The following is an 11,739-nucleotide window of genomic DNA, read 5'->3' on the forward strand; positions in this document are numbered from 1 at the left end:
CACCTCTTCTTTTAACAGCACTCTAAGCGTTTGGGAACTGAGGAGACACTGTTGTAGTTCTGAAAGTGAAATGATTTCCCATTCTTTCTTGATCTATATTGCTCCCCGGGCGCTGTGGATAAGGCTGCCCACTGCTCCAAGCAAGTGTGCTCACTGCCCCCTGGTGTGTGTGTGTTCACTTGCGTGCATGTATGTGGGTGTTTCACTGCATGGATGGGTTAAATGCAGAGGTCTAATTTCACAGTGACAAATGGTTGTATATTCTATTCTGTTCTATTCTATATAGGATTTCAGCTTCTAACAGTTTGGGGTCTCCTTTGTCATATTTTTCATTTCACAATGTGCCAAATGTTATCAGTGGTGGCAGGTCTGGACTGCAGGAAGGTCAGTTTAGCACCCAGACGCGTTTAATATGGAGCAATGCTGTTGTAATACATGCAGAATGTGGTTTGGCATCGTCTTGCCAAGGACTTCCCTGAAGAAGACGTCATCTGGATGGCAGCATATTTTTCCAAAACATGTATACAGCATTCAGCCTTCACAGATGTGAAAATCACCCATAGCATGTGCACTAATGCCCCCTAAACCGTCATGAATACTGGCCTTTGACCTTTGCACTGATAACAAGCTGAGTGGTCTTTAGCCCAGAGGACACAGTGTCCATGATTTCCAAAAAAAAATTTCAAGTGTTGGTTCATAGGAACGCAGGACACTTTTCCACTCAGGCCCAGAGAAGGTGGCAGCATTTCTGCGTCCTGTTTATATTTCATTTTGTCTTTGTATTTTAGAGGTTTAACTTTTATTTTATTTTATTTTATTTTAACTTTGTATTTTAGAGGTTTGTGGAGGCAGTGATGAACTGTGTTCACAGACAATGGTCTTCAGAAGTGTTTCTGAGCCCATGCAGTGATTTCCACTACAGGACCATGTCTGTTTTTAATGCAATGCTGTCTGAGGGCCCAAAGATCACGGCCAGCAAATACTGGTTTTTGGCCTTGTCCCTTACATACAGAGATTTCTCTGGATTCTTTTAATGATATTATGAACCATAATGATGAAAAGCAAAAGTTCTTTCCTATTTTATGTTGAGAAACATTATTCTTGAATTGTTGCACTATTTGATCGTGCAGGCTTTCACAGAGTGGCTCATCTTTACTTCTGAAAGACTGGGATGATTTTTTGTACACAATCATGTTACTGACCTGTTGCCCATTAACCGCCATATGTTTTTTTGGCATTACACAACTTTGCCAGCCTTTTGTTGCCCCTTTCCCAACTTTTTTTGAGACGTTTTATTGGCATCAAATTCAAAATAAGCATATATTAAAAAAAACAAAAAAAACAATAAAATTTCTCTGCTTCAACATTTGGTACATTGTCTTTGTACTATTTCCAATGAAACACAGGGTTTAAATGATCCGCACATCATTGCATCTTGTTATTGTGGTTCCCACTTCCTTACAAAACTACAGCACTGTGCAAAAGTCACCTTTTATTTTTTTTACATTTCTACTCAAAACAGCCATTAAGTACTCAGGTTAGTCATTTTCAGGGACATGAATAAAAGCACAAAACAAAGGAAACAGAAATTTATACAAAAGCCTCAACAACTAAATTTTTTTTTTTCAGTAAATGTGTTGCAGGGATATTTTTCCACACCTACAAAGTTCAGTTTTAGAAGTTGGTTTCATTTTCTGCTTCTCACGATCAAAGTGCTCCCAAACACCTTTACATGGATATTGATTAGAAATGAAATCAATGATGATGATCTTTCGTTTTTGCACAGGACTGCATAAAACTTTATTAGCTGCATAGTAGTTATTAAACGCCAGTTTCACTAGATAATAAATACTATTGTGATGATAATAATCCTGTAGTTTAACAGTCAGTTGTTTGTTTTATTGTGTGACTGGGCTAATGTTAATGTATGGTCATAAATTTGTCATTTTCACCTGGATGGATAGGACGCTCCTCCACTTAGTGTGGTACTAGCCAGTGTAGACATCGGTTAGCTGAGGTAAGAGAGTTAGCAGTTAGTGCTCTCCTCCAAGCATGTTCATCTGTCCACTGAAGTTGTGTTAGGTGCAGTTTGAAAAGATGTGGTGGCACCAGAGAATTTCATGTGATAAGAATTGCCACTAAGGGCGGTATGGTAGCACCCACAGCACGGAGGGCCTGGGTTCGATTCCCCGGCCGGGCGGCCAGGGTCCTGTGTTGAGTTTGCATGTTCTCCCTGTGTCGGCGTGGGTTTCCTCCCGCAGTCCAAAGACAAGGAGTCAGGCCAATTGGACATGCTACATTGCCCCTAGGTGTGAGTGTGTGTGTGATTGTGTATGTCTGTCTGTCTGCCTTGCAATGGACTGGTGACCTGTCCAGGGTATATAGTTTGCTTGAAATGACCCCAGAGATAAAAGACGATAATATATATAAATAAATAAATAAACCTGAACTGTGAATTTTGACTCATCCTATAGTAAAAAAAGTACAGTTTTATGTGCAAAGTTCCATCCATCCATCCCTCCATCCATTTTCTAAGCCGCTTCTCCGTCAGGGTCGCGGGGGGTGCTGGAGCCTATCCCAGCAGTCTTCGGGCGGAAGGCAGGATACATCCTGGACAGGTCGCCAGTCCATCGCAGGGCAGACAGACAGACACAGACGCACACACTCACACCTAGGGGCAATTTAGCATGTCCAGTTGGCCTGACTGCATGTCTTTGGACTGCGGGTGGAAACCGGAGAACCCGGAGGAAACCCACGCAGACACGGGGAGAACATGCAAACTCCACACAGGACCCTGGCTGTCTGGCCGGGGAATCGAACCCAGGCCCTCCGTGCTGTGGGTGCTACCATGCCGCCCTTAGTGGCAATTCTTATCACATGAAATTCTCTGGTGCCACCACATCTTTTCAAACTGCTGCTAACACAACTGTGAAAAGTTACATGTGCATATGTGCAAGAATGTAGAGCAGCTGTTCATAAAGTACATGTTGCAAGTAACAGGATGGGATTTTAACCAGTCAGAACTCTGTAGCAGTAATGCTAACATCCACTCAGCCAAAACCTTTTTCCTGTAGAAAAACAGAAAGACACAATTTTAAAATTTTTTATTTATTTCAAAATGAAACACATCGTTCTACTTTATATATAAAACTTTCCAGCATAAATGGCTAGAAATATGTTTAGGAAGCAAGCATGTCAGAAGCATGTAGTTCTGGTGCTATAAAAGTAGCAGGTGCTGCAGCACAAACATTTCAGCACTCAGATTACAACATAAAATGCTTCTCAAAATATAAATCACAATAAGTCTAACAAATTATTTTAACTGGAAAAACGGAAGCAGAGTGTAAAACGCGTTCATTTTCTCCTGAATAATTGTGATTTCCCACCAGAGGGCGCTATTCGCATCCCTGTAGTGCTTTTCTGCATATTTAAGTGCGAGGAGACCCACACCAGCAGAGGTAAGACTCACTGTGATTTACTGTGTTATTTTTAATGTAATCAGCTTAATCATTACTAAAAACAAGCTGAAGATATCAAAAGCAGTAGGAACAGCAGGGGGTGCTTCTGACTCCAGAGAAGTTTTTTGGAAGGACTTATTTTTTCAGCTGGCAGACTGAGAAATCCCAAATCATTGTTAGCTTTATTAATAACGTTTCAGCCCCAAAATAAACAACTTATGTGTACTTTATACATTGTGAGGCCCTTTGTTTACATACCCCTGGATTTGTTCTGTAGTGCAAGTATTACCTTAATGTTGCACGCCTATGATGCGTAGATGACCTGGGCTGCTGGGAAATGTTGTTCGATATTGCTCACACCACATAGCTAGAAAAGCTGACGAATCTTTGCGTGAGCATTTAAACTCAATAAAATATTATAGGCCCTTTTCCACAATAAACAGAAGTGTGTAAACGGTGGTTAAACGCTGCCTTATGGACAGTCGTTAATTTTAGAAATACAGGTGCTTGTATCAATTCAGCCACCACAGATAGGTGTCGCACATTATCTTTGTTGTAGTTGCCAAGATTGAATTTCAGGGATGTGTCCAGAAATGCTGGAAGAACCAAACACACAACAATGTGGAAGTCCAGGCTAAATAAGGGATATAAATGCTTTGTGGAAAATCCTTCACAGCTCAGAGTAGAATAACGTCAGCTAAGGTCTACAGAGTGATAAATTGATGGAGGCGATTAGCCATTTTAGCTGGAGATGTTCAAACAATAAACTAGGTGGCAAAAAGCTAAACGCGCACACATGCCAGCAGGGGGCGCACCGGGTCGATATAGTACGTAGCGCTACTTTAGACAGAAACGCCGGCTCCAGTGAGCGAACATTTACTCTCCACCGACCACTCGCTCTCTCAGATACAGACAGCTTTAGAGGGAGGAAGTGAAAACTGTTCCTCTGAAAGCGGCTGCAGCAGCGACTTTAAAGCGCAAGCTGTACGTTGACGTTAGTCACTAGTGCTGAAATGCAGACACAGAGGGTCTTTTACTTGGTATGACAAAGTTTATTCCTTTACTAACTGCACAAACTTATTAATAGCTTGTTTTGCTTCAAGCTCGAACACTCGAGTGAGCTGTACACGCTCTACTCATCGTCACTGTTATTGTTATTGCAGTCTCCCCTGCAATGAGAACTTTCAGCAAAAAAGATGCAGAAATGTGAAAAGGGCCTGTTGAAAGGTGCCAACCTTCCTCATCCCAGCTTGGAAGCACTGTGTGATAACGGGAGGTAGCTGGGAATGGATCATGAAATTGCATAACAATTCCAAAATAAACACCAAAACAAAAACAACAAGGAAAGAGATGTGGGATCTGGATTAAACAGCATAGAAGGCTCATGTGCTCCAAGGTAGGTGGCTAAGTACAGGTAGATTCACTCGAAAGAGGCCAATCTGAACAAAACAATGCAATCCTCTCGTCAGGATGGTGGTCTGAGCAGCATGGCTACATGGTGCAAACCTGCTGGGTGACCAGTTTGTTTAAGTAATGTCAGAGTGAATTTAGGAAGAAATATGGTGTTCGTGACGTACCCTCAAAGAGTGTTATTCAGAAGATGGTACGGAAACTGGAAACGACTGGATCATTGATCCCTTCGCATGGCAGTGCCCGTCAAAAAATGTTGCAGGACACAATCGATGATGTGCAGCATCGTCTTCAGCAGTCGCCTACGAAACCTCTGAGACGCCTCACACAGGAGACTAGGAGGTCTTACTCAGCATGTCAGAGAGCTGCATAAAGGTGTCTGGCAGAAAACACTGGCAGAGATCACTTTCAGCAATCGATTGCACACACGTGAAGTTCTTGCTTCATCCTAACGGGAGTTACACCAGAATATTCAAGGCTTCTTTCGAGTGGATCTCCATGTAGCTAACTTTAACGTGAATATGAATGTGTGGCCTACTTCTGAATATCCAAGATCGCAGATGCATACAATGATATTTACCTTCCCTACAGTACAGCTACTCTTTATTTACTCTTTACTCTTTAGCTCTACTCTTTACTTTATTTCCACCTTGTTTACAGGAATTGCTAGACTTAGGAGTTTTGACCAGAAGACAATTGCATGAGATTTTAAATGAACGAAGTAATAAAAACAACTATTTAGCCACATTCATTTGAAAACTTTCTTCAAATTTGTGCTCAGGGAAGTTTGCGCCCTGCTTAAAACGTTCATGGACATTAATGGGTTAGTTTCAGCAGGTTTTCCAAAAAGTCCAAAAAGACTGTTCTCCAGTCTGAAGGAGCTCTGGGTGCATCAGAAATATGTTCTCCGAGGCCTGTTCTCAGTCACTCTGTCCTCGGCTCACAAAGCGGCCGCTTTCATAGGTACGTAAAGTTTGAATATACATTGTAATAATTATAATAGTAATTATAATTGGGCACTTTTTTCCTTCTTCCTGTTAATTAGGTCTCTAAGCTTCGCACCTTAACGGCGCCTCACCGCTCGATCCGGTGCCACACTGGAAAGCAGAACGGTGACACGTTTCAGGAGAAAGAGACCTGATCTAGTTTTTATCCGAGGGGCTAATTAGGTGTCCAGCTGCTTGTCAGTGGGTCAGTGCTGCTCTCACATCCAATCAGGCCGGGTGAGTAAAGCTGAGGGCCGCGTGTGATATCCTCTCTCGGGTTAACCTGTGAGGTTGGCTGCAGGTGTTGGAGGATTAACTGTCCAGCCTGCCTCTGGTTACACAAGCTAATTGAACACATTCAAACAGGCTGCGGACACCTGGGGGACTCCACTGCCCATCAGAGTGGGAGGGCTCAGGAGGTAGCCGTGTCTCTGCGTGTGTGTGCGCTGGAGAGAACAGAGGGATTGACTGATAAGGTCACCGGAAAAGACGTGTAATTTAATTATTCTAATGTGAATTTTTACTTCTCAGGCTTCAGAAACTGGACGTCTCAAAACCCTTCAATTAAATAGAATATAAAGTGATTTATTTGGCAAAGTAATACTGAATATTGTGAATTTCCCCACTGTGGGACTAATAAAGGATTATCTTATCTTATCTTATCTTATCTTATCTTATCTTATCTTATCTTAATACATTTACATTTACATTTACAGCATTGAGCAGACGCTCTTATCCAGAGCGACTTACAAGAAGTGCTTTGTCAATCTAGAGAAAGTATCTTTGCTAGTTACCAGTAGCTTAGAGAAAAGAGTCCTGAGCTCAGATACTGCTAGAAACAAGATGTCACTGCAGACACCAAGAGAAAAAGAAACAGAAGAGTTGAACGCAGAACTCTGTGCCATTCAATGCTATACAATAACAATAAGATACAATACAATAAACTACAATACAGAGTGAAGTACAATAAAATAAGTGCAGCTTATAATTCAGTAATACACTGATTAAATATCGTGGCTGTCCAAAAATAGTATATACATTATGTTTGTTTGAACAGACCAGCTGTCCTTTACATTGTGTCAGAATTTCGTAATGGATGCAACAACAGAAAGGCTCCAAAAATCCCTTTACATCAACAACAGTACAGAACGTTTCTCACCTTCTCCTGCAAAGTTACCATTTCGGAGATTTACCTTTTTGTTTGAACAGCGAGGGTATATTCATTTATATTATCTATTAGATTTTGTTCTGACACAGCAAAGTTTAGTTGTGTTTACAAATAGAGTGAAAAGTTTAAAATACTAGTTAACAATTAATAAATTAATAAATTAATATATCTGGAAGGGTGTCCAAACTTTTGCACATGTTAGAAATACAATTTTTTTTATGGATTAAATATAAAGTAGCTCAAAAAAATGCATTAACATTTGCAGTGTTTGCTTCATTATTTCATTTGTTTCTACGCTCATATCAGCTGCACTTACTGTATAGCTGCACTTTGTAGTTCTACAGTTACAGACTGTAGTCCATCTGTTTCTCTGATACTTTGTTACCCCCTTTTACCCTGTTCTTCAGTGGTCAGGACCCCCATGGACCCTCACAGAGCAGGTACTATTTTTATGTATAGTGCATCAGAACGGGGCAGAAAGGGGATTTAAGGGGCTTTGAACGTGGCGTGGTTGTTGGTGCCAGACGGGCTGGTCTGAGTATTTCAGAAACTGCTGATCTGCTGGGATTTTCACGCACAGCCATCTCTAGGGTTTACAGAGAACGGTCCGAAAAAGAGGAAACATCCAGTGAGCGGTCAGTTGTGTGGACGAAAATGCCTTGTTGATGTGAGAGGTCAGAGAAAGGGCAGACTGGTTCCAGATGATAGAAAGGCAACAGGAACTCAAATAACCAACCAGAATCTCTGAGGAACGTTTCCAACACCTTGTTGAAAGCCTGACATGAAGAATTAAAGCAGTTCTGAAGGCAAAAGGGGGTCCAGCCTTTTACTAGCTTATTAAGGTTACCTAATAAAGTGGCTGGTGAATGTATATACATTCATAAATGCATATTTTTGGGGAGGTTTGTGCAGAGATACATCAAAAATGTGCTATAGATGTCATATAAATAAAATGGATTATATTGATATTTGCTTTTCTGCTTCATGGTTACATAATAAATTTGCCATAATCGACACATCGACTTCTTTTGCCAATCATATTTATTATGAATGCTGATATTCAGAATGAATATCATTGTAAATATTTTCAAGATTTAAGGCTGGAAAGTTGAATGAAGTATGTTTTGCATTGATTTATCAGATTTTTCGTTACTGTCACAACTTGCTCAGTGTGTTACGTTTAACCGTGACCTTTCCACTCGTGACGCTTTCGTCTGATTGCCTCGTGAACGTTAGGAGCTCAAAACAAATTTCACATTTTCATTTGTAGCCGAGATGTGTCGGTTGTTCGGATAACAAAATTACGAATCTGTCTCAAATGCTTTCAAACGAATTAGCTGAAAGCTAAATATGTTGAGGGCCCAGCTCTAACCTGTATGTTCTGTTGACCCGGCATTTTCTTCGGTGTGGTGATTTTCATTTAAATGAATGATTTCATATGTGCTTTTTATCCTTCGTCAGTCCCTCAAGATCATCTCCCTCACAAGGCGGCAGATGAAGGATGTTGATTTCGTTGTTCACAATAATATCAGTCAGAATGGTTAGAGGTGAAGTTATTTCAGCATGTAGTGTAACAGTTTTATCACCATGTAATGAGAAAGCAGTCACAAACACCATAAAGCCTCATTGCTACTGAATACAGTTTGCTGCAAAAGTTTTGGCACCCTTGGTCAAGTCCCATATGTTGTTGAAAATGAATGGACACACATTAAAATGTGGCGCATCTGTGCTGATTCTAGTGCATAATATATGTTTGTTCACTGAAGGCCGCATAAAATGTAACGTATCTTTTGCACAGGCCTCATTTTACGGTTTATTTATTTATTCCAGTGTGTTAAATTCAGCAAATAAACAGTGTGTTCTCTGTAGAGGGCGTGCTCACTTATTCACACTTTGACGAGGGGTGCCCAGACTTTTGCATAAGGTTGTTGTAATTAATTTTGAGATGTTCTTTCCAGTATCAGGCATAAGAAGAAGGTTTGCCGTTCAGTTGGCGCTCCATGGAAATATTACCCCGTAACAGCCGCCGGGAGGAGAGTCGGGAGGAGAGTCTTCATAATGACCCTCGCTCGACCGTCTAATGAAGGTTAGCTGTGCTGCAGCGGTTCAGAGGGAGCAGCGTCCGGATGAAAGACGTTCCTGTTGTTTGTGTGTTTGTTTCCTCCCTTCATACGAGATGACATAAGTAATATGGATTTTTCTTGCTGTTGTGGATGGTGTTTAAATGCTCTACCGCTTTTGTGCTGCTTCATCTGTTTTGGTCCTTATGAAGAGCATCTTCTGACAAACGGGAAGACGAGCTCCACTGACCTCATCATTCCATCTTTAAAGATCTTATGAAGCTCGTCGGAGAACCTGGAATGAAACTCAAACAGAACCACTCTGTGGTGACCGTGTTGGATTTTGGGACCCGTCGGTCTTTGGAATCAGAACAAAATAGCATTCACAAACTTACAGACGAACAAACAAACAAACAAATAAGTAACAATAAACATTGAACTGTCTTTTGTATAAGAATGAAATATCATGAATATCAATTAATATATGAATAGACAGATAAACAACCAAACAAACCAATCAGCCAATCAAAAGTTACAGTCTACTTAGCCAATCAGCCAATTAAAACTTTTGTATCAGAATGAAATATCATTAATAAATTAATAGATAGATAGATAGATAGATAGATAGATAGATAGATAGATAGATAGATAGATAGATAGATAGATTTCTATCAACGTCAAATATTTGATTGTCTTTTATATTAGGACTAAATAGCATCCACAAACAAACAAACAAACAAATAAAAAGGTAAAATGATCTCAACAACAAATATTTTGTCTTTTAGAATAAAGTCTAATTCATAAACAGACAACCAAATAAAGAAAATTATATCAGCAATAAATATTGAACTGTCTTTTGTATCAGAATGAATTACCTTTATTAAATCAATAAGTAAATGGATAAATAGAGAGATCAACAATCAAACAAACAAAAAGCAGCCAATCAAAATGAAAACTGTTTCGTCTCAGATGGAAATTTCATGAACAAACAAATAAATAAAGGGAAAAATTCTACCAACTTCAAACATTTGATTGTTTTTGTATCAGAACGAGACATCATTAAAAATAATAACAAACAAACAAAGCAAGCAAATAAATAAATAAATAAATAGGTAAAGTGATAACAGATACTTTGTCTTTAATATCAGACTAAAGTCTAATTCATAAACAGACAACCAAATAAAGAATAAAGGAAAAAATATTTCAGCAATAAATATTGAACCGTCTTTCGCATCCTAATGAAATATCATTCATAAATGAATAGATAGAAAGATAAACAACCAAACAAAAGTCAGCCAATCAAAAGTCAAACTGTTTTGTTTCAGAATGAAATGTCATAAACAGACAAATAAATTAATGGGTAAATAAATTCGATCAACAATAAATATCGAACTGTCTGTTGGATCAGAATTCATTCATAAACAAATATATAAATAGATTAATAGACAGATAAATGACCAAACAAAAATCAGCCAATCGAACGTAAAACTTTTGTCTCAGAATGAAATTTCATAAACAAATACATTAAGTCAATAAAGTGGATCAACAATAAATATTGACCTGTCTTTTGTATCGTAGTGAAATATCATTCATAAATTAATAGACTGAGAGATAAACAACCAAACAAAAATCAGCCAATCAGAAGTCTGTTTTGTCTCAGAATGAAATTTCATGTACAGACAGACAAACAGAGGGAAAATATCTGTTAACTTCAAATGTCTGATTGTGGTTTGTCTCAGAATGAAGTCATAAATTCATTGAATAGTGAAGTACAGTGTAGAAATGATGTCTTCCACAAAATAACTGAACTAAAATTGAATGAAAAATCGTACCAACAAAACCCAAAACAGGAGAAATTATTCTTGCACTCATGTAACGTTACTGCATGTAAAAGTACAGCAAGTCTTAGACTTAGACTTAGTCACGTTCAGCTGTAATGGAGACGGACACAAACAGCGCCATGCCAATCAAATCAAACCCCTCAGTGCTGATAACCATTACTGTGATTTAATGACTTGTGTGTTAATGCAGCCCAGCAGATCTCAGATCAATGAGAGTGGTTGATCAATGTTTATGATCATACAGAAGGCCTGAATGCAGCCTGTGTATGTGAAGTGTGTGGGGGGGGGGTGGAGGCGGTGGGCTCGTGTTGCTGGCCTGACCCTGGTTTCCATGGTTACCATGTGTACTTTGTTATAGCCGCTGTCTGCCTGGTAACCCAGTTCTTGCTAATTGCTGTTGTCTTGGCAACGTGGAGCCCGATGTAATCCTGGGAAACGGGTAACAATCTACAACAAAATCTGCGTATTCATGGGCTCTGAATCCTGCGCCTTGCCTCCGGCGTCTGGGCCGGCAGACGGCAGCTGCATTTTCAGCATTGTTTTCGCGGGTTAAAAGGAGGTGAGGCGGCGTGTTTGACCCCGCAGGTCCACTCTAATTTTAGCAGGGCACCTGAACTGCAGGCTGCCTGACACCTGTTAGATGTTTAATATGAAGCGGAAAGGGCCCGGCCCGCCGCTGGGCTGTTTGCTCTGCTGTAATGGGCACTGATTTCCACTGCAGCGAGGAGCTGCTGCTGTTATTAGGGCTGATCAGTCCGGTCCGGTCTAAGTTTAGGCCGCCGAAGACACCTAATTCGATTCTGGAGCTGTTCAGCC

Source organism: Pygocentrus nattereri, chromosome 8 (genome assembly GCF_015220715.1).
Source record: "Pygocentrus nattereri isolate fPygNat1 chromosome 8, fPygNat1.pri, whole genome shotgun sequence".
Classification (NCBI taxonomy): domain Eukaryota; kingdom Metazoa; phylum Chordata; class Actinopteri; order Characiformes; family Serrasalmidae; genus Pygocentrus; species Pygocentrus nattereri.